This window comes from Pleurodeles waltl, chromosome 9, assembly GCF_031143425.1.
Source record: "Pleurodeles waltl isolate 20211129_DDA chromosome 9, aPleWal1.hap1.20221129, whole genome shotgun sequence".
NCBI lineage: Eukaryota > Metazoa > Chordata > Amphibia > Caudata > Salamandridae > Pleurodeles > Pleurodeles waltl.
This window is the reverse complement of record NC_090448.1, coordinates 657,553,833-657,580,055: the sequence shown is the minus strand read 5'-3', so window position 1 is coordinate 657,580,055 and position 26,223 is coordinate 657,553,833.

Sequence of the window (26,223 nt, the reverse complement as noted above, 5' to 3'; positions counted from 1 at the left end):
TGAGTAGTTGACAGTACATTTCAAATGGGATACTACTAATCACGACACATGACTCTGACTACATCTGTGTGACACAATGGCTAATAAACAGTATTGCAAGTTTTTGAGGAAGTCCGTTTGTGTGTCGAGGACACCAGTGCAAATTACAATCATTGTTTGAGTATATTGGATGTGACTGCTCTGTGTACTGTGATATTGGGTGTCCAACCTTCCTGTAGTCATACACTTCTGATGTATGATTTACTTAGATACCAACCACTACGGAGGAGGAGGAGGCAAGCCACCTTTTACAGACCCCTAGTCGACTTGGCTACACTGGAGAAACGGCACATTATTATGACCTATCGTCTGGAAAGGGCAACAATCACCGAACTGTGTCAACAATTGGAGCCAGATCTGATTCCTGCTATTCGTAGCGCTACAGCAATACCTTTTGCAGTACAGGTCGACAGTGCTCCACTTCCTGGAAAGTGGTTCTTTCCAGGTGACTGTGGGTTTGGCTGCAGGAATCTCACAGCCAATGTTTTTGATTTTGCTTAAAAGAGTTTTGTCTGCCTTGGTGAAACACATGACCAGCTATATTGCATTCCACCAGAGTGAAGATTTGCCCACTGTGAAGGCTGCATTCTACACCATGGGACACATACCACATGTGCTTGGGGCCGTTGACGGGGCCTATATTGCCTTGGTCCCTCCATGGACAAATGAGCAGGTCTACAGGAATAGGAAGGGTTACCACTCAAATGTCCAGATGGTGTGCCTTGCTGATGAATACATCTCTCACGTTACTGCCAAGTTCCCTGGATCTGTGCAGGATGCCTATGTGTTGAGGAATAGCACCATCCACAGGTGATGGCACGACTACAGAGGAAAAGAGTGTGACTCATAGGTGAGCTTGAGTTTTCCCACAATGTATATTACTGTATGCCACCTGAAGTTGTCCTCTGTGCCATTGTACATGGGTAATGTGTGTCTCTCACTTCTTCCAGATGACCCTAGCTACCCAAACCTATCCTGGCTGTTGACACCAATGAGGACAGGGGCAGAAAATTGGTACAATGAAGCACATGGTCATACCAGAAGGATAATTGAACGGACTTATAGGCTACTGAAAACCAGGTTCCGGTACCTCAGTGTAACTGGTGGATCCCTCCTCTACGCCCCTGGAAAGGTCTGCCAGATAATGGTGGCTTGATGCATGCTGCATAATTTGGCCCTCAGACGCCATGTGCCATTCCTGCAGGAGGAGGGGAAACACAGTACACATGTGGCAGCAGAGAACACTGAATACATTGATGAGGAGGAGGATGTGGACAACAGGACACATCTGATACAGCAGTACTTTCAATGACATTCAGGTAAGACTGGACCTCTGTTCATACCTCCATTACAGTTAAGCGCTGTGCGGCTGCTGTGTTGTGCCAAGCAAAAATGTGTGCATTATGTGAGCAGACACTGTTCCATCTGTGGTCAGTCATGCCAGTGTTATGGTGATGTTGTACAAGCTTATTCTGCCCATGCAAGGTGTCAGTTGTTTAGCTTTCTCAAATACATGGCTACTGCAACTGTCCTCATTCCATACAGTACTTTGCATATGTTGCTAGGACTTTCGTGTGACTTACAATGTGCTTACACAACTGATCTGTGACTTCTATTTCCCTGACAGTGTTGCCCAGACTAGGTGGTCAAGAGGAGGGACTGACATGCTATCAACATGGCATTGCTAAAACTGTGGCATCTTGTGTGAGGGCCTGAAATGGGTTGTTTCTACTCACTAGTGGTGTTTGGTGTCAATTGCTGTGCAAATTACTGTGTAGAAGTGACCAGCTGAATGTAGGCTGTTATGGTACAGGGACTCATGTTGCTCTAATACTGTAGGAGGCTGGGCTGGTTTGTAGTGGGTACCTTGGGTACGTACACCTTATACCAGGTCCAGTTATCCCTTATTAGTGAAGTATTAGTGTTCTAGCAGGTTAGGCTGATAGAGGTAGCTATAGCAGAGCAGCTTAGGCTGAACTAGGAGACATGCAAAGCTCATACAATACCACTTATAGTTACACAGTACTTATACAGAAGTAAAGACAATACTCAGTGTTACCAAAAATAAAGGTATTTATTTGGGTGACACAGTACCAAAAATATTTGAGAGGCAATACTCCTTCTGGAGGTAAGTATTATACACAATATATACACTAGACACCAAAATTAGACAAGTAATTAGTCATAGAATAGTGCAAACAATAGGAACTGCTATAGAATGCATTGGGAGAAAATAGGTCTAGGGGCAACACAAACCATATACTAAGAAAGTGGAATGCAAATCACGAATTCCCCCCTAGACAAGTGTAGTGAGTGCAGAATCTCTGGGAAAGTAAGAATACAGTAAAGGTAAGTAAATTACCCCACCCCAGAGCCCAGAAAAGCATGAGTAAAGTACTGCAAGTTTCCTTAGTACACACTACACCTCATGATTGAGATATTGCAGTAACCAACCAAGTCTGCAAACAACAACTGCTGGACTCCTGGACCTGAAGAACTGCAAAAGAAGGGGACCAAGTCCAGAAGTTGAAAGAAGTTCCAGGAAGGACAGGAGCCCCTGCCAACCCAGAAGAGGGTGCAAAAGAAGAGTCCCTCGGTTAGTCTAAGACTGCAAGACTGCAGGACTGCACCCTAGGATGATTCCAGCGGGTTCCTGCATGATGCAGAAGATGTCCCACAACATGAAGATGGATGCAGACGTGACTTTGTGTTGGAAGTTGCCAACAAGCCTTGGTTATGACAAATATGCGTTTTGCGTCAAAATGGTGCTGGCTGGACCCAGGAGAGATCTGGGGGCCTCAACTCTGTGGGGGAGGAAGAGGGGGCTCTCAACACTTCAGAGAGCCCTCAGGATGCCAGACAGAACCCACGGGGTCTCAGGACACAGGGACAAAGGAGGTGCAAATCGCGGTTGGTGTAGCATAACAAAAGAAGGTCCTATGCCGCCAGGGAACAACTCAGGGAGTTGAGCGTCGCAGGATGGAGTGCAGGGGACCTGGGCCAGGCTGTGCATGAAGGAATTTTGCAAAGAGTGCACAGAGGCGAAGAAGAATGATGTCCACCCTCTGTGTCCTTAGAAGCACGCTCGTCGCTGTGAGAGAGGTCCAAGTGTACCGGTCGTTGTCTTAGAAGGTGCCTGCGTGAGCAGAGGAGTGACTCCGTCACCCTACGGGAGATTTCTTTGGTCCTTCTGGTGCAGGATGAAGACAGGGAGTCCTCAGAGCATGCACACCGTGGAAACTGTTGCAGTTGCTGGCTGGAGCTGAAGTTGCAGAGGAAAAATATCCTTTGTGGATACTTTGTTGCTTTTACAGCGGTTCCTCAGCAGGCTGCGGTTGATCTGAGGTCAGAGGATGAAGTAGTAGTTGCAGAGGATTCCTGAAGGAAACTTGCAAGCAGAATCTGAAGACAACCCACAGAAGAGACCCTAAAGAGTCCTGAGAGGGGGATTGGCTACCTTATCAGGTAAGGACCTATCAGGAGGGGTCTCTGATGTCACCTGCTGGCACTAGCCACTCAGAGCCTTCCAGAGTGCCGCCACACCTTGCAAAGCAAGATGGCTGAAGTCTGGGACACACTGGAGGAGCTCTGGACACCACCCCTAGGGTGGTGATGGACAGGGGTGTGGTCACTCCCCTTTCATTTGTTCAGTTTCGCGCCAGAGCAGGGGACAAGGGGTCCCTGAACCGGTGTAGACTGGCTTATGCAAGGAGGGCATCATCTGTGTCCTTTAAAGTATTTCCAGAGGCTGGGGGAGGCTACCCTTCCCCAGCCTATAACACCTATTTCCAAAGGGAGAGGGTGTAACACCCTGCTCTCAGAGGAATAGTTTTGTTCCCCCTTCCTGGAACTGAGCTGCTCAAACCCCATTAGGGCAGAACCCTGTCTGTGAGGTGGCAGCAGCTTTCGCTGCAGTGCAAGCCTCAGAGAGCTGGTTTGGCAGTACTGGGGGTCCATGGTGGAGCCCCCAGGATGCATGGAATTGGCTCCCCAATACCAGATTTGGAATGTGGGGGACAATTCCATGATCTTAGACATGTTACATGGCCATATTCGAAGTTACCATTGTGAAGCTACAAATAGGTATTGACCTATATGTAGTGCACGCGTGTAATGGCTTCCCCGCACTCACAAACTCCCGGGAATTGGCCCTGAACTATGTGGGGGCACCTTTGCTAGTGCCAGGGTGCCATCACACTTAGTAACTTTGCACCTAACCTTCAGCAAGTGAGGGTTAGACATATAGGTGACTTATAAGTTAGGGCAGGTGGTCAGATGCCTTACTACCCGTAGGCACAGAGGATGTGTATAGATATACACAAGTGACAATGGACAAATGTGACCACAGCACACAGCGTATAAAGCAGTAATACAAAACAGTAAGTTCAAAATATGAAAAGTCCAGCGACAAGTGAAGCACATCAGTCTTTCACGTTTCTCATGGGAAACATCTTTTATTTTGAACAGCAGTTTGGTAAGTAGAAAGACACGTCCATCAAGCACAGTCAACACGTGTTTCGTCACACAAGTGACTTTTTCAAGGCTGCAAGAAAAATATATACAATATTGTTTCATTTTATTATGGACTGGTCATGTGTAAATGATAAATAAAAAAAATTGTTTCTGGGTGCATAAACCATGGGTCAGTGATCCCAGGAAGTGGTACAAGTGGAATAGACAGACATGGCAATGGGAGTGGTAGAGATACTAAAGCAGACACCAAAGTGAGAACGCAAGGTGGTCAAGATGGTGAAAGAGATCAATAAAAGCTGCCAAACAGAACCCATTTACAAAGAATAGGAAAGAGACACCTAAAAAATTGAAAGGTGCGAGCATGTGGTATGCTGATGTGGAGCGGATATGCAGTTCCCATAGTAACAGTTTAAACCGTAGTAGGTGAAGGAAAAGAGATAAATGGGTATGCATACATAAGAAGGAGGAGAACATGGACGTAGACATACCTAGAGTTTTGAACTTACTGTTTTTGTATTACTGCTTTATACACTGTGTGCTGTGGTCACATTTGTCCTGTGACTTATAAGTTACTTAAGTGCAGTGAAAATGGCTGTGAGATAGTGTGTGCACTATTTCATACAGGCTGCAATGGCAGGCCTGTGAAAGGGTTTGTCTGTGCTCCTTATGGGTGGCAAAAGAAATTCTGAAGCCCATAAGGATTCTCCTGGAACTCCAATACCCTGGGTACCTAGGTACCATATACTAGGGACTTATAAGGGGGGTCCAGTGTGCCAATTGAAATTGGTATATGAAGTCACTAGCCTACAGTGACAAATTTAAAAGCAGAGAAAGCATAAGAACTGAGGTTCTGGTTATCAGAGCCTCAGTGACACAGTCAAGCACTACTGACAACACACACATTAGGCCACAAACTATGAGCACAGGGGTCCTGGCTAGCAGGATCCCAGTGAGACAGGCAAAACACACTGACATATATATTTTTATCTATGAGCACTGGGGTTCTGGCTAGCAGGATCCCAGTGACACAGTAAAAACACACTGACACACTCACAAACAGGCCAAACGTGGGGGTAACCATGCTAGAAAGAGGCTAATTTCTCATAAATACATTTACTTCTCAATTGACTGACATTAGTGCTTTCCCTTTTTGCAGATGTTGGCGTGGTCACAACTGAGAACTAATATGATGACTACATACTGCTTTCACACATTTGGTGGATGGATTCACACTTTACATGATATTTGCACAGAATTATACAGGTCAAGACATTACATTTTGTTGTATGTAAAGCACAGAAAGTTCTGTTGTGTTCAAGGGTGTTTATTGAAGTGACAAAAAGGAGGGACAGTGCAATAGAAGGGGGTGAAGGTAGACGGAATCTTCAGTGTAGTGGCCCAGTTGGTTTGTAGCACAAGTCCAGTATCCATGGGTCCATAGGAAAAGGAGCAATGGCAGTCCAAAGTAAACAAAGTGTCTCAGTGGCACACAAGGGAGACATACAGGAGGGGTTCATTTCCTGGTAGGGATTTGGGTCTTGGCTAAAGTCTCTGGTTTCTGTCTGGGTCGCAAGGAACGTTTGCAGGGTAGTTCTTCAGCTGCAGAGGTGGTGGGGGGGGGGGGTTGCTGGTGGCCTCTGAGTCTTGTGGCAGGTCCTCCTGACCACTAGCTGCAGCAGATATGGAAGGCTGGTGAGTACACTGGCTAGTGGAAGAGACTCACTGGTGAGTTTTGTCCTCATGCATGATGTTGGCCATGTCACCCAGCACCCCTGCAATGGAGGCCATGTTGCCATTTAAGCCCTGCAACTGCTGCATGACCTCCTGGAGGTGTTCTCCCTGCAGCTGCTGTTTCTCCTGCAACATGGCAAGTACCTGGTCCATCCTGTCCTGGGATTTCTGGTAGGCTCCCTGCACATGTGAGTGCCTCATGGGAAGTCGGTTCCCTGGGTTGGGCCTCCCGTTGGCACACAGCTAACCTCTCACAGGCCCTGGCCCCCTGTGCCTGTGTTCCCTCAACTGTGTGCCCACTCCCACTAACATGTGTTGTCATGGCACATGGTCGCCGCTGACATTAGCTGGGGTACCTGTGGACATGTAAAAGATTTGTTACAATAATTGTCAGATACGTATTTAGCATTTGTAGCTTTTGCTATGGGATGGGTGTTGTGCTTCCACCTTTGGTTAGTGTATGGTGATGGATTGTTGGACTGGTAGTGCTACATGCAGCCCATGCATTACTGTTGTGTGTGCATGCAGAGCTGGGAGGGGTGTGCTTGCAGTGGGTAGAGCATGCAGGGGTACACAGTTGAGGGTGGTAATGGGAGTGGTTCTCTGTATGGGATGGAGTGGGGTGAAGGGAGTCAGGGTGAAGGGGTGACATGCTATGCAGGTATCGGTGGTGGTGGGGTATTAATGGTGACTTACGAGTGTCCATCCCTTCAGTAATTCCAGTGAAGCCCTCTGGATGCAGAATAGCCAAGACAGGAAGCTGTCAACTGTGGGGGAGGAGGTAGGGGTCCACCGTCAGTCTTCATGATGGCAACGTGGTACCTGGAGGCCACTGCATGCACCTCCCCAGTAGGTCGTTCCATCTCTTGCGAATGTCATCCCTTGTGGGTGGATATGTTCCCACGGAGCTCACCTTGTCCACAATCGTCTGCCATAACTCAATCTTCCTGGCAATGGATATCAGCTGGACTTTTGCCCCGAATGCTGTGGCTCTACCCTGACAATTTCTTCCACCTTCACCCAGAACTCCTCATCAGTGAAACAGGAGTTCTTTTGTGGGGAAATGCCTATTGTGTAGTGTGTGTGTTGTGCAGAGGGTGTCAGGTGCTGAGGTGTGGTGTGTGATGCGTGACGGGTGTATAGGTGGTTGTGGTTTGTGTGTGCAGTTCTGTGAATGTTTGGGGTAGCAACGTGTAGCTAGGTTTTTGCGTTTGCAAAGACTTGTGGGTTATGTAGGGGGGTGTATTATAGTGCCATTGGTGGGTGTGTACGATGTGTGTAGAAGTGTCAGGTATGGTCTTTTCAATCTGTCCAATGTTGGCTTTTGTTGATGTGGAGTGGTCAAATCGACCACGTCGACCTGCACCGCCAATAAGTAACCGCCATTGAATGAGCGCTGTGGTGATTGGTGGTTCATAATTTGGAGGGCGGTGTGTTGCAAGGGTAGCGGGGAGGGTGGTGGGTTCTACAGTTTTTCGCCTTCGTTGGGTCTGGCGGAATTGTGCTTATGGCTGGTTTCTGTTGGTTTTGTGCTTGTGTGTCATAATATGGTGGGTGGATTACCAATTCCGCGCCGGTCTGTTGGCAGCCGTCACCATCGCAGTCTTCGGAAAAGACCACCAATGTCATAATGAGGGCCTTAATCCTTAGAAAACAGTGAAAATGCTATTGTTACACAAAGTACCTGGCTAGCGTCAAAAATAAAGCTGCATGGGCGAGCGTGCATTTTTCTCCCTCGCAGGAGATCGATGCGTAGATTTCCGGATGGGCACCTAAGAGCCACACAGAGTTGGGTTGACTTCGACGCCCAGGGACAATGCGTGGAAAATCTGGTCACATGGTATCAGAAAAACACGCTGCGTGTGGTTTGCCTCATTATCAGCCTTAGTAAGCAGGTGTTGCGCGTCATTTCTCCAGCCACATTGCATCGATCTACCAGCCGTGATGCAGGTGGAGCGTTGGATTTAGCTGCGAACCCGGTGGTATGTTGTTTATCAGCTGCATTGTAGAAGGTGTGTCATAAATTTCCCCCCACAGTGTCGTGTGCATGGATTTTCAGTTTTTAGCTGCCAGCTTCACCTCTCAAGGGCCCAGGTACTGGATAGGGCACCACTTGGCAGGTGCTGGCAAGGGAAGTCTTTGATCGCCCTGAGACTTAAACAACAGGAGGCAAGCTCAGTTCAAGCCCTTTGAGATTCTTCTCAAACAGGAATGCACAACAAAGTCCAGTCTTTGTCCCCTTTCACAGGACGAAGCAGCAACTGGAGGATAGCCCAACAAAGCACAGTCACAGGCAGGAGCAGCACTTCTCCTCTGCTCTTCAGTTCTTCTCCTTGGCAGAGGTTCCTTTTGATTCCGGAAGTGATCTGATTTTCAGGGGTTTTGGGTCCTCTGATATCCCTTTCTGCAGAAGTCTCTGTTGTTTTCAAGATCCTGCCTTTCCCAGGCGAGGCCCGAGACACACACCAGGGGGTTGGGGACTGCATTGTGTGAAGGCAGGCACAGCCCTTTCAGGTGAAGTGACCACTCCTCCCCTCCCCTCCTAGCACTGATGGCTCATCATAATATGCAGGCTACACTCCAGCTCCCTTTGTGTCACTGTCTAGAGGAGAGGTGCAAACAGCCCAACTGTCAAACTGACCCAGACAGGGAATCCACAAACAGGCAGAGTCACAGAATAGTTTAAGCAAGAAAATGCCTACTTTCTAAAAGTAGCATTTTCAAACACACAATCTAAAATCAACCTTTACCAAAAATGTATTTTTAAATTATGAGTTCAGCGTCCCTAAACTCCATATTTCTATCTGATTCCTAAGGGAATCTGCACTTTAATAATATTTAAAGCCAGCCCCCATGTTAACCTATAAGAGAGATAGGCCTTGCATAGTAAAAACCAAAGTTCACAGTATTTCACTATCAGGACATACAAAACACATTAGCATGTGTCCTACCTTAGGCATACACTGCACCCTGCCCATGAGGTTACCTAGAGCTTACCTTAGGGGTGCCTTACATCAAAGAAAAGGGAAGGTGTAGGCCTGGCAAGTGGGTACACTTGCCAAGTCGAATTGGCAGTTTAAAACTGCACACACAGACACTGCAGTGGCAGGTCTAAGCCATGTTCACAGGGCTACTAATGTGGGTGGCACAACCAGTGCTACAGGCCCACTAGTAGCATTTGATTTACAGGCCCTGGGCACCTCTAGTGCACTGTACTAGGGAATTACTAGTAAATCAAATATGCCAATCATGGAAATCCAATTACACCTACATTTTACATAGGAGCGCTTGCACTTTAGCACTGGATAGCTGTGGTAAAGTGCCCAGAGTATCAAAAACAGAGTCCAACACATTTAAACAACCTGGGAAACAGAAGCAAAAAGTTAGGGGAGACCACACCAAGGATGCCAAGTCTAACAACAATGGATGTGAACTTGTGTATCACCTTAACCATTGAGTATGACCCGCTCCCCCCACCTGCATTTGTGGCTCTAAGGTGTCGGTCCACTCCCATCCGTATAGCATACCTGTGCATGCAATATGTACTCATTAAGACACACGCCCAATGTAGGAAGTTGGCTCTGTATGTGCTATTTCAAAGTAAGGAATAGCATGCACAGAGTCCAAGGGTTCCCCTTAGAGGTAAAATAGTGGTAAAAAGAGATAATACTAATGCTCTATTTTGTGGTAGTGTGGTCGAGCAGTAGGCTTATCCAAGGAGTAGTGTTAAGCATTTGTTGTACATACACATAGACAATAAATGAGGTACACACACTCAGAGACAAATCCAGCCAATAGGTTTTGTTATAGAAAAATATCTTTTCTTAGTTTATTTTAAGAACCACAGGTTCAAATTTAACATGTAAAATCTTGTTTGAAAGGTATTGCAGGTAAGTACATTAGGAACTTTGAATCATTTCAATTGCATGTATACTTTTCAAGTTATTCACAAATAGCTATTTTAAAAGTGGACACACTGCAATTTTCACAGTTCCTGGGGGAGGTAAGTTTTTGTTAGGTTTACCAGGTAAGTACGACACTTACAGGGTTCAGTTCTTGGTCCAAGGTAGCCCACCGTTGGGGGTTCAGAGCAACCCCAAAGTTACCACACCAGCAGCTCAGGGCCGGTCAGGTGCAGAGTTCAAAGTGGTGCCCAAAACGCATAGGCTTCCATGGAGAGAAGGGGGTGCCCCGGTTCCAGTCTGCCAGCAGGTAAGTACCCGCGTCTTCGGAGGGCAGACCAGGGGGGTTTTGTAGGGCACCGGGGGGGACACAAGCCCACACAGAAATTTCACCCTCAGCAGCGCGGGGGCGGCCGGGTGCAGTGTTAGAACAAGCGTCGGGTTCGCAATGGAAGTCAATGAGAGATCAAGGGATCTCTTCAGCGCTGCAGGCAGGCAAGGGGGGGCTTCCTCGGGGAAACCTCCACTTGGGCAAGGGAGAGGGACTCCTGGGGGTCCCTTCTGCATTGAAAGTCCGGTCCTTCAGGTCCTGGGGGCTGCGGGTGCAGGGTCTTTTCCAGGCGTCGGGACTTAGGTTTCAGAGAGTCGCGGTCAGGGGAAGCCTCGGGATTCCCTCTGCAGGCGGCGCTGTGGGGGCTCAGGGGGGACAGGTTTTGGTACTCACAGTCGTAGAGTAGTCCGGGGGTCCTCCCTGAGGTGTTGGTTCTCCACCAGCCGAGTCGGGGTCGCCGGGTGCAGTGTTGCAAGTCTCACGCTTCTTGCGGGGAGATTGCAGGGTTCTTTAAAGCTGCTCCTTTGGATAAAGTTGCAGTCTTTTTGGAGCAGGTCCGCTGTCCTCAGGAGTTTCTTGTTGTCGTCGAAGCAGGGCAGTCCTCAGAGGATTCAGAGGTCGCTGGTCCCTTTGGAAGGCGTCGCTGGAGCAGAGTTCTTTGGAAGGCAGGAGACAGGCCGGTGAGTTTCTGGAGCCAAGGCAGTTGTTGTCTTCTGGTCTTCCTCTGCAGGGGTTTTCAGCTAGGCAGTCCTTCTTCTTGTAGTTGCAGGAATCTAAAATCTTAGGTTCAGGGAAGCCCTTAAATACTAAATTTAAGGGCGTGTTTTTAGGTCTGGGGGGTTAGTAGCCAATGGCTACTAGCCCTGAGGGTGGGTACACCCTCTTTGTGCCTCCTCCCAAGGGGAGGGGGTCACATCCCTAATCCTATTGGGGGAATCCTCCATCTGCAAGATGGAGGATTTCTAAAAGTTAGAGTCACCTCAGCTCAGGACACCTTAGGGGCTGTCCTGACTGGCCAGTGACTCCTCCTTGTTATTCTCATTATCTCTCCTGGACTTGCCGCCAAAAGTGGGGGCTGGGTCCAGGAGGCGGGCATCTCCACTAGCTGGAGTGCCCTGGGGCATTGTAACACGAAGCTTGAGCCTTTGAAGCTCACTGCTAGGTGTTACAGTTCCTGCAGGGGGGAGGTGTGAAGCACCTCCACCCAGAGCAGGCTTTGTTTCTGTCCTCAGAGAGCACAAAGGCTCTCACCGCATGAGGTCAGACACTCGTCTCTCAGCAGCAGGCTGGCACAGACCAGCCAGTCCTGCACTGAACAATTGGGTAAAATACAGGGGGTATCTCTAAGATGCCCTCTGTGTGCATTTTTTAATAAATCCAACACTGGCATCAGTGTGGGTTTATTATTCTGAGAAGTTTGATACTAAACTTCCCAGTATTCAGTGTAGCCATTATGGAGCTGTGGAGTTCGTTTTTGACAGACTCCCAGCCCATATACTCTTATGGCTACCCTGCACTTACAATGTCTAAGGTTTTGCTTAGACACTGTAGGGGCATAGTGCTCATGCACATATGCCCTCACCTGTGGTATAGTGCACCCTGCCTTAGGGCTGTAAGGCCTACTAGAGGGGTGACTTACCTATGCCACAGGCAGTGGGAGGTTGGCATGGCACCCTGAGGGGAGTGCCATGTCGACTTAGTCATTTTCTCCCCATCAGCACACACAAGCTGGCAAGCAGTGTGTCTGTGCTGATTGAGGGGTCCCTAGGGTGGCATAAGACATGCTGCAGCCCTTAGAGACCTTCCCTGGCATCAGGGCCCTTGGTACCAGGGCTACCAGTTACAAGGGACTTACCTAGGTGCCAGGGTTGTGCCAATTGTGGAAACAATGGTACATTTTAGGTGAAAGAACACTGGTGCTGGGGCCTGGTTAGCAGGGTCCCAGCACACTTCTCAGTCAAGTCAGCATCAGTATCAGGCAAAAAGTGGGGGGTAACTGCAACAGGGAGCCATTTCTTTACACAAGCCCCCCCCAGCCCACAGGCCAGGAGACTCAGCCAAAGCTGGGAGAGTCTTCCTAGTCTGTCAGGCGAGGAAGAGTAGAGGAAATAGGCTGGTTTGTTGCAGGGCCTACTCTGCCTTACATCCTCCTGTTCAGGTCATTCCCTCTGGGGAACTGACCCACTTCCACAGTGATAGGACCTAGTCTGAACTGCCTCTTGTCTGTGCTTTTTATGTCTTCACCCATTCTCTCTATTTTGGGGCTAGAGGTATCCACCTCTGCTAATCTTATCTTAGCCAGGGTCACCCCTAGCTTACCCAAAGAGGTTACCCAGAGCTGGAGTAACCCCACCATGACCAACAGGGTCAGGGGGCCTAACTTGTTATTTGGCATGGGGTCAGACCACCATGCCAAGGATAGTGCAGCCATAAAGGCTAACACCCAGCCGAGGCCACTGACAGCTGTCAGTGCCCAGAACCACACCTTTAGCTCTTCACCTACAAGGGAAGGGGCTAAGTTACAGGCTTCTTTGGGTTCAGGGTGCCTGTCTGCTGTATTAGAGTGGGGGGTTACCACATCTTGTAGTAAGCCCCCTTCTTCCACTCTTTCTTCTGTTAGCTGAGGAGCCACCCACTCAGGCTTAACAGTTGCCCGACTAGCCAGGACTTTTTGTGGGTCAGGTTGGACTTTATCAGAGCCACTTTTGGAGTTCTCCTCTACTGGAGCAGAATCTCCTTGGCTTGCTGGAACCTTGGCTAAAGGTTGTCCACCTTTCCTACTCTGTTTCCTTTTCTTTTTCTTCTGGGGCCTACTTGCATTTACTGCAGAGGCAGGCACTCCAGAATCCTTGGGAGAGGACTGGCACTGGACCAGTTCCTCTCTTGGGCTCTGACTAACCTCTGGGTAGTCATTTCCAAGGAGACAATCAAGGGGGAGGTCTGTACTGACTACCACCCTTCTCCAGCTAAAAGTCCCACCCACTTCTATGGGCACAAAAGCCACAGGCCTATCAGTGACCCTGTCTGGGCTAACTCTTACTCTGGCCATCTCACCTGGGATGTACTGGTTTGAGAACACCAGCCTGTCATGCACAATAGTGTGACTGGCACAAGTGTCTCTCAGGGCAGTGGCTGGGATTCCATTCACCAGTAGGTGGTGGAAGTGTCTACTTCCCTCTGGAATCTCCAACTCACCTGTTGGGCCCTTTTTCCAGTTGAAGGCTATGAAGACCTCCTCATCTGAGGAGTCATCCCCAATGGCTACACTGGTCACCCCTGGGATTTTGCTAGGGGGTTTGTTTTTGGGACAAGAAGTGTCCTTGGTGTGGTGCCCTGTCTGTTTACAGTTATGGCACCATGCCTTAGTGGCATCCCAGCTCTTACCCTGGTACCCACCTTTGTTTTGGGTTGTGTCTCTGGGCCCACCCACCTGGTCTGGTTTTTGGGGGCCTACAGGGGACTCTTTTTCTTTGTTTCTAGTGTCACCCACTTTCTCCTGGGGAGGCTTTGTAACCCCTTTCTTTTGGTCACCCCCAGTGGAAGTTTTGGTTACCCTAGTCTTGACCCAGTGGTCTGCCTTCTTTCCCAATTCTTGGGGAGAAATTGGACCTAGGTCTACCAGATACTGATGCAACTTTTCATTGAAGCAGTTACTTAAAATGTGTTCTTTCATAAACAAATTATAAAGCCCAACATAGTCATACACTTCATTTCCAGTTACCCAACCATCCAGTGTTTTCACTGAGTAGTCAACATAATCAACCCAGGTCTGGCTCGAGGATTTTTGAGCCCCCCTGAATCTAATTCTATACTCCTCAGTGGAGAATCCAAAGCCCTCAATCAGGGTACCCTTCATGAGGTCATAAGATTCTGCATCTTTTTTAGAGAGTGTGAGGAGTCTATCCCTACACTTTCCTGTGAACATTTCCCAAAGGAGAGCACCCCAGTGAGATTTGTTCACTTTTCTGGTTACACAAGCCCTCTCAAAAGCTGTGAACCATTTGGTGATGTCATCACCATCTTCATATTTAGTTACAATCCCTTTAGGGATTTTCAACATGTCAGGAGAATCTCTGACCCTATTTATGTTGCTGCCACCATTGATGGGTCCTAGGCCCATCTCTTGCCTTTCCCTTTCTATGGCTAGGATCTGTCTTTCCAAAGCCAATCTTTTGGCCATCCTGGCTAACTGGATGTCCTCTTCACTGGAGTTATCCTCAGTGATTTCAGAGTTGTTGGCCCCTCCTGTGAGGGAACCAGCATCTCTGACTATTATTTGTGGAGTCAGGGCTTGAGAGGCCCTGTTCTCCCTAAATAGGACTGGTAGGGGGGAATTTTCCTCCAAGTCACTATCTTCATCCTCTGTGTTGCCATCCTCAGAGGGGTTGGCCTTTTCAAACTCTGCCAACAGCTCCTGGAGCTGTAGTTTGGAAGGTCTGGGGCCCATTACTATTTTCTTTATTTTACAGAGTGACCTTAGCTCCCTCATCTTAAGATGGAGGTAAGGTGTGGTGTCGAGTTCCACCACATTCATCTCTGCACTAGACATTATGCTTCTAAAAGTTGGAATACTTTTTAAGAATCTAAAACTAGTTCTAGGTTCTAATTCAAACTTTTACCAAACTTTTAAACTCTAAAAGAAATGCTAACAGGGACTAACACAAGGCCCTAGCAGGACTTTAAAGAATTTAGAAATCTTTTCGAATTGCAAAAATCAATTTCTAATGACAATTTTGGAATTTGTCGTGTGATCAGGTATTGGCTGAGTAGTCCAGCAAATGCAAAGTCTTGTACCCCACCGCTGATCCACCAATGTAGGAAGTTGGCTCTGTATGTGCTATTTCAAAGTAAGGAATAGCATGCACAGAGTCCAAGGGTTCCCCTTAGAGGTAAAATAGTGGTAAAAAGAGATAATACTAATGCTCTATTTTGTGGTAGTGTGGTCGAGCAGTAGGCTTATCCAAGGAGTAGGGGTTAAGCATTTGTTGTACATACACATAGACAATAAATGAGGTACACACACTCAGAGACAAATCCAGCAAATAGGTTTTGTTATAGAAAAATATCTTTTCTTAGTTTATTTTAAGAACCACAGGTTCAAATTTAACATGTAATATCTTGTTTGAAAGGTATTGCAGGTAAGTACATTAGGAACTTTGAATCATTTCAATTGCATGTATACTTTTCAAGTTATTCACAAATAGCTATTTTAAAAGTGGACACACTGCAATTTTTCACAGTTCCTGGGGGAGGTAAGTTTTTGTTAGGTTTACCAGGTAAGTACGACACTTACAGGGTTCAGTTCTTGGTCCAAGGTAGCCCACCGTTGGGGGTTCAGAGCAACCCCAAAGTTACCACACCAGCAGCTCAGGGCCGGTCAGGTGCAGAGTTCAAAGTGGTGCCCAAAACGCATAGGCTTCAATGGAGAGAAGGGGGTGCCCCGGTTCCAGTCTGCCAGCAGGTAAGTACCCGCGTCTTCGGAGGGCAGACCAGGGGGGTTTTGTAGGGCACCGGGGGGGACACAAGCCCACACAGAAATTTCACCCTCAGCAGCGCGGGGGCGGCCGGGTGCAGTGTTAGAACAAGCGTCGGGTTCGCAATGGAAGTCAATGAGAGATCAAGGGATCTCTTCAGCGCTGCAGGCAGGCAAGGGGGGGCTTCCTCGGGGAAACCTCCACTTGGGCAAGGGAGAGGGACTCCTGGGGGTCCCTTCTGCAGTGAAAGTCCGGTCCTTCAGGTCCTGGGGGCTGCGGGTGCAGGGTCTTTTCCAGGCGTCGGGACTTAGGTTTCAGAGAGTCGCGGTCAGGGGAAGCCTCGGGATTCCCTCTACAGGCGGCGCTGTGGGGGCTCAGGGGGGACAGGTTTTGGTACTCACAGTCGTAGAGTAGTCCGGGGGTCCTCCCTGAGGTGTTGGTTCTCCACCAGCCGAGTCGGGGTCGCCGGGTGCAGTGTTGCAAGTCTCACGCTTCTTGCGGGGAGATTGCAGGGTTCTTTAAAGCTGCTCCTTTGGATAAAGTTGCAGTCTTTTTGGAGCAGGTCCGCTGTCCTCTGGAGTTTCTTGTCGTCGTCGAAGCAGGGCAGTCCTCAGAGGATTCAGAGGTCGCTGGTCCCTTTGGAAGGCGTCGCTGGAGCAGAGTTCTTTGGAAGGCAGGAGACAGGCCGGTGAGTTTCTGGAGCCAAGGCAGTTGTTGTCTTCTGGTCTTCCTCTGCAGGGGTTTTCAGCTAGGCAGTCCTTCTTCTTGTAGTTGCAGGAATCTAAAATCTTAGGTTCAGGGAAGCCCTTAAATACTAAATTTAAGGGCGTGTTTTTAGGTCTGGGGGGTTAGTAGCCAATGGCTACTAGCCCTGAGGGTGGGTACACCCTCTTTGTGCCTCCTCCCAAGGGGAGGGGGTCACATCCCTAATCCTATTGGGGGAATCCTCCATCTGCAAGATGGAGGATTTCTAAAAGTTAGAGTCACCTCAGCTCAGGACACCTTAGGGGCTGTCCTGACTGGCCAGTGACTCCTCCTGGTTATTCTCATTATCTCTCCTGGACTTGCCGCCAAAAGTGGGGGCTGGGTCCAGGAGGCGGGCATCTCCACTAGCTGGAGTGCCCTGGGGCATTGTAACACGAAGCTTGAGCCTTTGAAGCTCACTGCTAGGTGTTACAGTTCCTGCAGGGGGGAGGTGTGAAGCACCTCCACCCAGAGCAGGCTTTGTTTCTGTCCTCAGAGAGCACAAAGGCTCTCACCGCATGAGGTCAGACACTCGTCTCTCAGCAGCAGGCTGGCACAGACCAGTCAGTCCTGCACTGAACAATTGGGTAAAATACAGGGGGTATCTCTAAGATGCCCTCTGTGTGCATTTTTTAATAAATCCAACACTGGCATCAGTGTGGGTTTATTATTCTGAGAAGTTTGATACTAAACTTCCCAGTATTCAGTGTAGCCATTATGGAGCTGTGGAGTTCGTTTTTGACAGACTCCCAGCCCATATACTCTTATGGCTACCCTGCACTTACAATGTCTAAGGTTTTGCTTAGACACTGTAGGGGCATAGTGCTCATGCACATATGCCCTCACCTGTGGTATAGTGCACCCTGCCTTAGGGCTGTAAGGCCTACTAGAGGGGTGACTTACCTATGCCACAGGCAGTGGGAGGTTGGCATGGCACCCTGAGGGGAGTGCCATGTCGACTTAGTCATTTTCTCCCCATCAGCACACACAAGCTGGCAAGCAGTGTGTCTGTGCTGAGTGAGGGGTCCCTAGGGTGGCATAAGACATGCTGCAGCCCTTAGAGACCTTCCCTGGCATCAGGGCCCTTGGTACCAGGGCTACCAGTTACAAGGGACTTACCTAGGTGCCAGGGTTGTGCCAATTGTGGAAACAATGGTACATTTTAGGTGAAAGAACACTGGTGCTGGGGCCTGGTTAGCAGGGTCCCAGCACACTTCTCAGTCAAGTCAGCATCAGTATCAGGCAAAAAGTGGGGGGTAACTGCAACAGGGAGCCATTTCTTTACACCCAATCAGAGCTAATCAAATGTACATGTAAAAGTATCAAACTTTAGCAGCCTTGACGTACCCTATAGTTTGCAGATGACCAATATATGGGTATACAACTATCAAGCCATTAGTCCAGTCCTCTACAGGCCATATCTGTGGTGGAAATGTAAGTGGCACAGAGGGTGAGGGGACTGCCACGGTGGAGACTGGATCTTCCACGTCATCTTTGGAATCCTCCTCCAGTGGGCAATCCCTGGCGGTGGTGGACCCATCTGGGATTCCCCCTTACTACCTGTGATGCTATTAATTGTGTTTGACCAATGACTTTGTGTTTCAACACTGGGCATATTAGTTGCTCAATGTTCACCAGTAGCACATTACATGTTGTATTCAGGTTAGCTGCCTATTGGCTTTAACAGGACATTAGACATTATATTTGATATTTAGGTTAGCTGCCTATTGGCTTTAACGTGGAGTTGGACATTGCAGTTGAGACATTGCAGATGAGCTGTGTTTTTCCAAGTTGTGTTTTTCCACGTGATAGATCAAGCTGTGTTTTTCACACCAGACCCTAGCTGATAAGAGCGCGTAGATTTTGTGTTTATCTCTCAATCCAGTCTGAGAACGAGTGAGGCTTGGAGAATTGGCCACTCTTCAAGTTTCTTCGGTTCTCACACTGAGATTGCTTTTAAGGATGGCTCTGGACAACAGCAGAGTTAGATAGAAACTATCTTGACTTCAGACAGGAACGGACATCAGTTGCCTGTCCCTGTTTGGGTAGAAAATCTCTTTCTCACAGTTGAACCGGAGTCATCAACTTGAAGCCCCAGAAAGATGAAGCTGAGTTCCCTATAGTCCTGTGGTGATGCAATTTTGACTTTTATGCTTTGCTTTGAAGTTATGCTATAATATAATCACATGTATTTGCTGTGTGCATTGCAACTGAGAAGTACTTTGATATATTTTGCTTTCATTGCTGTGACTACTTTCGTGTGCTTCCAACCTACTAATTTCTACTCTCAGGAACCTCATTGTGAAGTAATAATAATAATAAATGTCTTCTTTAAACTCAGAAGTGCATGCCAGAAAGGTTCTGTAAGCTCGGTCATAAGATAAGAGAAGGAAAGCAGAACACTACCGCCCTCCCTGTTACTCCCCACCAAGTTGCCTGTGCCCGCTCACCAAAGAGGGTGGGTGTCTCCTTCACCACAGGCACCTCTGCCCCTGACCCAGTCTGCCCTGCTGCCCTCAGTGAGGAGGCTAGTAACCTCCTGAGGTCCATCTCTGTGGGTCAGTCGACCATCGTGAATGCCATTCAGGGACTGGCAGCTCAAGTCCAGCAGAGCAATGTACTCCTGGAGGACATTCAGTGTACTGGCTGACCTACAGAGATCCTTTCAGGCTCTGGCCTCCTCACTGGCCTCAGCCAGTCACCCCTTGTCTACCGTCCCCTCTTCTCAAACCCAGCCAAAGCACACAGATATACATACATGCATCCACCTCCACATCCAAGGGTAGTGCAAACAAACACAAGCACCACAAGACTCCCCATCGTCATGCACACAAACAACACCCACCTGCAGACACACCAACACTCACTACCTGCGCAGACTCCCCCACCTTCACAGACACTACACCAGACACACCTGCAGCCACCACACCAACATTCACTGATCCAGCCACAACTTTTATCTCACCCACAGTCACCACAATATCAGACCTGCAGACATCCACCCCAGTCACCACATCCGCAGACACCTCAACCATCGACACATCCACATGCAGCACATCTTCCATACCTGCAGACACCACCCATCAGCATAGCATCTCCCAGCACCTCCTCTCCCCCTCCTCCCAAGACATATAAACTCCCGCACTCACCCACCCAAGAGAAACCCAGCACCCACAAGCATTCCTCATATGCATATGCACACAAGACATTCACCAAGACACCTCCAACAACCACTCCCTCTACGTCAAATACCAAACCTTTTTGTCATGATCGCCCCGTGTGTCTAAGAAAGTGTTCCTCTCAAAGTTTTCCCTGTTCTTTACTCCTCTCCCAACCAGTGATACCCCCAAACGGGCTGAGTCCCTCCCCAAGTCCAGCCCTTCCACCTCAAAGTCCTCCCCTGCCCCCCTTGCTAGTACCCATGCCCCTCCCCTGCCAAGAAGTCGACCCTTCCCAAGCCCATAGACCTCCTCCTAAACCCCCCACTCTGCCCCCCAATCCCTGAGGTGCCTGCCTGTCCCCTTGATGCCCCTACCATGTGGAGGTCATCTAGCAGTCAGGAGTCATGTAGGGGCACACAGAAGTGCCATTTGTGCCTTGTGCACTTTGGAATTTATACTGGCCAATGCCCTTCTCTTTGTGCATCGTTATTTATCTATTGCCATATATTTATTATATCTGGGCCAACAAGTTGGTTTGATAGTAACATACTTGTCTTGCCTTTCTTTCCACATGGATGTTTTGGTCTTGCCTGCTTTGATTTGTGTGTGAGTGACATGTGTGTGTGTTGGTTGTGCTAGTTGTTGTGTCTGGGCAGAATGTGTGGGTGTTGCCCCGCCATGTGTCCCGCTTTGATGTGTGTTGTGTGTAGGATATGTTTGTGTTTGGAACATGCATGTATGTTGATAATTTGTGTATTGTTTGTGTTGACATGTGTAATGGTGGTGTTGTGTGCCGTTGTGTGGTTTTTGTGTGTACGTGCATATGATGATTGGTATGTTAGAAGCGTTGTGGGTTGTGTTAGCGTGGTATAACGTATGCTTCGTTGTATGGCTGCGTGATTGTGTATATTCGTTATTGGGTGTTTTAACGTTGTTATATGTATGTAGTGTTATGTTGAGGTGTGTGATGTGTTAGCTTGCTGTAGCATTTGTGTTGTTGCGGTTGTGATGTAGTTGCGTGAATTGGTAGTGTTGTGTATAGTTGTGGTGGACTGGGCCGGCGGTGTGTCTCCTTGTATAGCATTGGATTCCACCAGGGTTTTTGTGGTGGTGTGTCCACGGCAGAAACCAGACTGTGCCCGTGCCCTCTACCCCACCCTCGGTGCTGCCGCGAGTTCGAGGCCCTCCACCACCCGCAGGCACCCGCCTGCGCCTCATCCCTGGTGTCTAGTGGGTTTCCGTAAGTATTTTGTGTTGCTTTGTATCTGTCTTTTTTGTGTGTGCCATTTTCTGTGCTTGTTTAGTTGTTTTCCTCTTTTTCCCCTTTTTTGTGCCATTTTCTGTGCCTGTTTTAGCCTTTTTCCTTTTCTGTGCCTTTGCGCCCCTTCCGCCCATTTTCGGCTCTTCTAAAGCCGTTCTTTCCCACCGCTGCCTCCCTGCGGCTCCGCCCCCCTCGTGCCCCCATTCGTTTACTGCTCCCGCCTCCCAGTTGCTCCTCCTTCCCACCTCCCCTTCTTAATGACAGCTGCTGAGCGGTGCTAAGAGTGACCCCTGACCTGCTTTAAGGTCCAGAACTCACTCCACATGCCGTGCAGCTCCACCAGACTTTGCCCGTGCCCTCTACCTCGCCCTCGCTGCTACCGCGAGTTTGAGGCCCTCCACCACCCGCAGGCTCCCACCTGCGCCTCATCCCTGGTGTCTAGTGGGTTTCCGTAATTATTTTGTGTTGCTTTGTATCTGTCTTTGTTTTTGTGCCATTTTCTGTGCTTGTTTAGTTGTTTTCCTCTTTTCCCCTTGTTTTGTGCCATTTTCTGTGCCTGTTTTAGCCTTTTTCCTTTTATGTGCCTTTTCGCCCCTTCCGCCCATTTTCGGCTCTTCTAAAGCTGTTCTTTACCGCCGCTGCGTCCCTGCGGCCCCGCCCCCTCACACCCCCATTTGTTCACCACTCCGCCTCCCAGCTTCTCCTCCCTCCCACCTCCCCTTCTTAATGGTGGCTGCGCCAGAGGCAAGCCCGTCCGCTGCTGGACCGCGCCCTGCACCAGTCCCCCTGGCTCACACGCCCCTGCACTGCCAGACGCTACTACAGTGCCAACAAACTCCACGCCCTCAACCCAGGCTGCCCCACCGCCTGCTTCCAAGCCACCCTGAGGCACACCCACGAACCCTTCTTCTGTCGGATCTGCAGCTTCACCTGCCCCCAAGCCGCCAAGCACCACGCCAGAACCCCACACAACCTCCTCAGCTGCATCCTCCTCAACACCTGCTCCGTCCACGAAAACTCAGTCGAACTCTGGGACCTACTCTCCTCATCTTCCCCAGACGTCGCCTTCCTCACCGAAACGTGGATGACTCCCTCCTTGGAACCTGACATCGCCATAGCCATCCCCGAAGGCTACAAGATCACCCACAGAGACCGCACCAACAGACCAGGAGAAGGAATCACCATAGTCCACAAGAACACCATCAGAATCTCAACTAACACCGATGACACCGTTGATGCCGCCGAACACCTACATTTTCAGACCCACACCAATGCCAACACCACCCTCAGAGGAACCCTTGTCTACAGGCCTCCAAGCCCCCAGTCCCCCGACCTCAGTTCAGTGACTCCATCACCGACATAATCAGCACCCAGGCCCTTGCCTCTACAGACTACATTCTCCTCGGTGATTTTAATTTTCCCCTCTAGAACGCCAACGACAGCAACTCCACTGCCCTGATCGACAACCGCGCCAACCTCGGTCTCAAACAACTGGTCACGATGCCCACCCACTCCACCGGCCACACGCTCGACCCCATCCTCCCCACCAGCAGCCACGTCACCTTCAGTCATACCACCGAACTCCACTGGACCGATCACTGCTGCGTCCACTTCACCTTCCAGAAACCCTCCACTCACCACCACCCACAACAGATCCCCAGACACAGCTAGAACAAGATCTCGGAAGACCAACTGATCTCCACCCTCGCCGGGCCCCGCCACCCAGCACCACCGACCCAACACAGCCACCCTCAACCTCAGACACTGGATAGACGACAGCGCTAACACCCTCGCTCCACTCAGGAAATCCTCCAACAACCGCACCCGCACCAAGGCCATCTGGTTCACGCCGACCTTCAGGCCTCCAAGCTGGAGTGCTGGAAAATCGAAAATAAGTGGCACCACGAACCAACAGAGAACAACCACCCAGCCCTCAAGACAGCCATCCGCAAGCACCACCAGCTCATCCGGACCACTAAAAGATCCTTATACAAAGATTGCATCAACAGCACGCCCACGACAGAAAAGAGCTCTTCAGCATCATCAAAGAACTTACAAACCCCAGGTCATGCTCCATCGATCCCCCCGCAAGAATTCTGCAACTCCCTCGCCACCTTCTTCCATCGCAAGATCACGGAAATCCACGAGAGCTTCAACTCCTCGACCCCCACTACCACCACGGCCACCACCAACCCCAATGCACCCAGCCACACCAAGTTCTTGTACCGCTGGACCCACATCAACGACGAGGACACCATCAAAACCATGAGCATCATCCACTCAGGATCTCCCTCCGACCCCTGCCCCCACCATGTCTTCAAAAAAGCGAGCCCCGTCATCGCCCCCCCAACTCCGCATGATCATCAATAGCTCCTTTGAGACCGCCACCTTCCCGGAGAGCTGGAAGCATGCCAAAGTCAACGCCCTACTAAAGAAACCCAAAGCGGACCCCTAAGACCTCAAGAATTATCGACCCATCTCCCTCCTTCCCTTCCCAGCGAAGGTCATCGAGAAGATCGTCAACGGCCAACTGACCCGCTTCCTGCAGGACAACAACACGCTGGACAACTCCCAATCCGGATTCCGGAGGAACCACATCACCGAGACTGCCCTCATCGCCACAACCAACGACATCAGGACCATGCTCGACAAAGGAGAAACCGCGGCCCTCATCCTCCTGAACCTCATGGTTGCTTTTGACACCGTCTGCCACCACACCCTCTGTGCTCGCCTCTACGATGCCGGGATCCGCCACAAGGCCCTGGATTGGATCACATCCTTCCTTTCCAGCAGAACTCAGAGAGTCCGTCTCCCTCTCTTCCTGTCGGAAGTCACCAAGACCATCTGCGGCGTTCCCCAAGGATCTTCTCTCAGCCCAACGCACGCCTCATCATCAACATCCCACGCCACGACCACATCCCAGCCCACCTCAGAGACCTACACTGGCTCCCCGTCACCATGAAGATCACCTATAAATTCCTTGTCCACTCCCACAAAGCTCTTCACAACACAGGCCCTGCCTACCTCAACAAGCAACTCACCTTCCACACTCCCACCCGCCAACTCCACTCTGCCAACCTTGCCCTTGCCACCGTCCCTCGCATCCATCGGACTACAACCGGTGGCAGATCCTTTTCCCACCTCGCCGTTAAGACCTGGAACACCCTCCCTGCCCACCTAGACAGGCCCTGGACCTCCTGTCCTTCAGGAAATGCCTCAAGACCTGGTTATTCGAGCAGTAGCAGTCCTCCCCCCCCCAGCGCTTTGAGACCCTAGCGGGTGAGTAGCGTGATTTACAAATGATTGATTGATTGACCTCCGTGGCAACATGACCACACTGGCAGTACTGGCGGTGGTTTGGCTGTTTTCTGTTTGGAAGACCGCCATGGTCCTAATTTGACAGTCTTCTCCGCCGGCCCGTCGGTGCAGCTGCTGCCGCCAACATGATGGTCCTGGTACCGCCAAACTCGTAATGACCCACTAAGTTTGTACAATGAGATTATCAGAATCAGTTATTTGTTTGGAAATAGTGGTGCAGTTCAAGAGATAAGTGAAATGCAAACAGGTGGTTTTCAAGCAGGAATGCAGCGTCTACAGAGAGGAATGATGGTGTCTCAAGGAAGCGGAAGAGGTGCTCCGATTGATCCGAGTTCAGTTGTTGAGTTTCAAACTGATGATGAGGACATGGAGTTTAAAATTGCCTAACTAGAGACAGGAGGGATCTACCCAATGTTAACAACAAAAGATTTTCCTGCAAATTGAAAAGGGACCGTCAATGCAGAGTTTTGGGATTTCACAGGAAAGGATATTGGATTAATCAAAAGGAGTTGAACCAGTCAGAATAAACATAAAACCAAATGCAGTTTTTCCTAGAATGCCCCCCTATCACATGACACCTTAAGTGATACAGGGAGTAACACCTTTAATTAATGACACGCTAGAAAAGGGCATTTTGAAAGAAATAATTGGGAGTCCAGGCAACTCACCAATTACGGGAATGCGAAACCCCAATGGCAAATTTAGCATTGTGTAGGATTTGAGGAAGGTGAATGAGATCAGAATCCCATATTGCCCTGTGGTACAGAATCCAACCACCATACCTTATCAAATCCCATGTACAGCTGAAGGGTTTGCCATGATCAATCTCTGTCAAGCTTTATTCTTGATTCCATAGCAGAGTCAATACTTGTTCTCCTTCATGTCCTGAAAGAAAGTATTACCATGGTGTCGTGTCCCACAAGGGTACACAGAGAGTCCCTCCATTTTTAATCAGATCTTGAAAAAGAATCTAGCAACATTGATCATGTCCGAAGTGCAGTCTTGATGCAATATAATGATGATTTACTTATTGCATCAGAGACAAAAGAATCTCGCAAAGTTGATACCATTGCATTATTGAATCATTTGGCGGAGAATGGGCATAAAGTGTATCCAAACAAATTTCAATATTGTCAAAAAGAGGTCCAATATTTGGGACACATCATTGAAAAAGGAACTATAGACAGTAGATACCCAACTTTTCTTTTGTGGTAAAACCTTTACTGAGGTTAACACACAAAGATGTACCAGACCTGATTCCACAGGACACAAATGCATGAAAGTGTTCCTAGAACTGAGAGAAAGTTTCTGTCATGCCCTGGCACTGGGAATGTCAGACTGGTCAAAATAGTTCATACTGTTTTGCAGTGAGAGGGAGGGCTGCACTCTCTCTGTCCTAACTCAAATTCATGGAGACGCCAAATAGCCTGTGACTTATTTTTCTGTGACACTTGATCCTGCAACCATTGCTTTGCCTGGCTGCCACAAAGGAGTAGCTGCAGTGAATGTGAGTCTCAAAACAATGTGAAAACATTGTGATGGGACATCATTTAACAGTCATGGTCCCTGTTAGAAATTGGGTCTCTAGTTGGGATTATATAGCATCCTGAGCAGATGATCAAGCTTCCTACTATCATATTCCACTTTCCTTTGGTATCTCATTTAGTATATTTCTCAGTTTAGTGCATAGACAAGGACATTTTGAATATTATTAATCAAACTTTGACATGGTATTTTCTAAAGTTCCACTAATGAAGAGTATGAATCCACCCTGGAAACTGCATGCAAT